Below are 3,599 nucleotides of genomic sequence, written 5' to 3'. Positions count from 1 at the left end.
CTATCACTGTTGTGGCCCTCAGTGAGGCAGAAGGTGATGACAGTTCTGGAGCCCCTCTTCCTTCAGAAAGGTGCAAGAAATACTTGAAAGCCCAAATTGCTCAAGACTCCATCATCATTCCAGATGAACAGACGGAGGAAAGTGAGAGAGTGGATTCAGTGGATGAGATCCAGACTGACCTACGACAGTGGGTAACAGAAATATGTGAGGAGAGCAGGTCACTTGCTGCAGCAAACGGGGATAGAGATAATATTCACTTTCTCCCTGAGATCATTCCTCATATAATAAGACTGGCAAGTTACTTGCCACTCTGGACAGGAATAATGGTCCCTCTCTTCCAAAGCACCAGCATCACAGCAAGTTCAGCCACTGTTGAAGCTGAGTTCAAAAACATAAAACATGGCCTTTTCAAACATGACAACTTGCCTCTTCGAGTCGATCGCTTCATTGCTCGTCATCTTTCATTCATATGCGGATTTGTTCTGCAAAAGAAAAGGTCAAAGATGAGCCAACAGTGGGATCACTGAAAGTCACAGATGCCAATTCTGGATCCATGACGACTCACAATGCAGAAGACAAAATAAAAATGGATGCTCACCCATTTGTGGGATCTGATGCTGCCACAAACATTCTTCCGGCTGATGGGGATGCAGTTGAGAACTGGAGGGGCCTAGCTGTTCCACCCAAAAAAAGGAAGAGGACTTCCTACCTCTCTTCATGTACCGAATGGCTCCATGCAGATGAAACTTTTGGGGCCAAAAGAGTGAAAGTGGGATTATTAAAAAATGGAAACCTCCATCAGCCTATTAGATTAGGGGAATCGACAATCTCTGTGCTCAATACCTGTGCATTTGATGCATTTTTTCAGTGCTTATGTTGTGCCTTCTGTGACAGCTCCACATTTCAAAATGCTGTTCTGAAGGACAGTGAAAACCCAGTCCTGCAGCTGGTGAAAGCCATTGCCACAGATGGTGTGACCCAACAAACCTACAGAAGGAGAGCAGAGCTGCTTAGTGTAATGTTTGAAGCTGTCTCGTTGAGGTCTGCTGCGATCCAAATCGATGCGCAGTGCAATATCTGTAATTGCTAAGACAATGAGGAACATCTCAAGTGTTTATTTTACCAAACACTGCTCCTCACAGCACTGCTACCTCAGCAAAGGGATGACAAGGGAAGTGCCATTTGTTTCTCCTGCCATCTCTGTCCTCAAAGAGTCTGGTATGGCTCATCTTGGCACGGCTGTGGAAGCAGGACTTGGCCTACCTGAGTCTACCTGCCTCAGGCCACTCTCCAATCCATCTCTGTGTCCATCAGAATTCAAAACAGAAGACAGCACCACAGGAAATGAGCTCTGTGCAGGGACAGTTACTCACAGCTACAACATTGGAGATATCGTGTGGATTGATACTGACGGGATAAGTTGAGGGACGCTTCAGGGTGTTTTGTGGGAGAAGTAAGGTTGAGACGGTTGTCAGCGCATGTTGAACCGAGGAGATTACGCGGACTATCCGTGTCTAGTGTTGGTGTCCTTGAGTGAATTAGAACCAGGATGCTGTAAAGTGTATAAGGGACGCGCAGCGCCGTTAATGGGTTTAAAAATAAATGAAAAACACTAATCAGAGGAACTATGGGAGAGAGGTAAGTATATGGAGGTGAGCGCGTTGCGCATAAGAGTTGCTGGTTTCATATATTAACACTTTGAGTGCGAACAATTTTGATTGAGTGTCAACGTTTGAGAACGCGAGGACAGCGTCTAAAGTGCTGGGTTAAACTTTGTGTGTCACCGAGCAGGGGAAGAGGAGCCAGTGATTGCGAAAACAGCGAGACGGATTCTGAAACCGAAAGCTAAGCGTGTCTGGGTGACCTAGACCTAGAAGGCGGAGTCGACCAACGTCATTTGAAGAGGTAAGTTTGTGTTTCAGAGAATGGCTGACAGCTCGGGTGCGACATCTAGTGGGAAAAGGGGATATAAACCTCTGAAGGATCAGCTTGAACAGCTTAAGAAAGCTATTCATTTGGCTTCCCCTGGAGCATTAAAATCAGCAGAGAAGGAGTGCCAAGCGATGGAAGTTGAGGTAAGCAAACTCATTACATCCCAACAGAAAGGGCTGGGTGACAAAATAGCTCTGAGCTTGGTGTTAAAAACTGAAGGAGAGAGATGTGAACAGAGATTGAAACAAGTAGAAGAGGAGTCCCAGGGACGTTCAGGGAACAGGAAAGTCAGAGGAGAAATTAAGGACCTAAAAGAAACTCATGCCAAGTGCTGTAAGTGGCTGTTCCTGTGGAGGGCAGCCTCTTCCTGGATGATGGAGGAGGATGACACAGGAAAATCAGGAGACATGGTGAGTATAATGGAGTCTTTGAAACACCTGAAGGAGGAAAATAAAAAGCTAGAGGACCAAGTGAAGGATTTGACTCCGAAGGTAGAAGAGGCTAACAGATATTACACAAACTATATCCTTGGGCTGCATTGACGTCTAGTGCCCCACCACCACCGTATGTCATGCCTGTAATGACCCTTGGAGGGGGACAAGTTCGTGGTCCAGACGGACAGACTGGAGTTGTCCTTGGCGGAGTACTAGACGTTGAATATACTACTACTCCCCAAACTATCCCCGAAGAAGGGACAAGGGCAGTGGAATGCCAGTCCCAAAATATGGGAGGGAGACTGATAGCCTCAGCTGCAGATGAAGGCTCGACCTCGCCTCCCAGTTTGTTGGATAGTGGAAACATGATACGGGCCGAAGTGTCTACAGTGGAACAGCCAAGGCAGGACCATTTTTGCCGAAAAAGGATAATTATACGTGTTTTAAGTTCTCCACAGATAAAGTAATATATAACGTGGGAGAAATCGACCCAAGTTGGTGCGCTGTTACCCAGACGGGAAGAACCACAAACAATATAAGTGATCCCAACACGTTTATTGGGACCTGGGCTAGAAGTGGACTTTATTACTACTGTGGGCACAAGACTCTTTTGGCTCGTGTTCCTCTGGGAAGTGTGGGGACGTGCGCGATGGTGAGACTAGGAGCACCTCTTATGCTAATTGGAAATCAGGTAAAAACCATTCCACAGCACAACACACGCACATTGGCAGCTAGACGGAAGAGACATATCCTGTCCAAGAGCGGGACTGAGGGAACACACGCTTATGACCCTAGGCTGAACTCGCCAACCTGGATTGACTCAATAGGGGTCCCCAGGGGAGTTCCAAGTGAATATAAACTTGTAGACCAAATAGCTGCCGGTTTTGAGAATCTTCCAATAATTTCTGCTCTCTTTCCAGTGACCCCGAACAAGAATGTAGACAGAATCAATTACGTTCACTATAATTTGCTGAGGCTCTCTAACCGTACCAGAGACGGGCTGGAAGGATTAGCGGAGCAGATGGGTCCGACCTCGTTAGTGGGGATCCAGAATAGAATGGCCCTTGATATGTTGTTGGCGGAAAAAGGGGGCGTTTGTGCTATGTTCGGGGACCAGTGTTGTACTTTTATCCCGAATAACACTGCTCCAGATGGGTCGGTGACGCGAGCTTTGGAGGGGCTAAAGAGTCTCTCTAGAACCATGCATGACCATTCAGGAATTGACAACCCGCT

The 3,599-nt window shown here is 47.0% G+C and overlaps 1 long non-coding RNA gene across 1 annotated transcript; it reads right to left on the bottom strand.

Annotated features, from left to right (window-relative positions):
* Positions 1 to 279: 279 nt before the first annotated feature.
* LOC113017531 (uncharacterized) lies at positions 280 to 1,487 on the bottom strand. The gene is made up of 3 exons (XR_003271494.1): positions 1,152 to 1,487; positions 844 to 987; positions 280 to 746 (listed from the first exon to the last, which is right to left on the bottom strand). It is a non-coding gene; the product is annotated as an uncharacterized LOC113017531 (long non-coding RNA).
* Between the last annotated feature and the right edge of the window lie 2,112 nt (positions 1,488 to 3,599).

Source organism: Astatotilapia calliptera, unplaced genomic scaffold, assembly GCF_900246225.1.
Source record: "Astatotilapia calliptera unplaced genomic scaffold, fAstCal1.2 U_scaffold_14, whole genome shotgun sequence".
In the NCBI taxonomy this organism is placed as follows: domain Eukaryota; kingdom Metazoa; phylum Chordata; class Actinopteri; order Cichliformes; family Cichlidae; genus Astatotilapia; species Astatotilapia calliptera.
The sequence above is the reverse complement of the archived record's forward strand: the minus strand, read 5'-3'. Positions and strand labels throughout refer to the sequence as shown.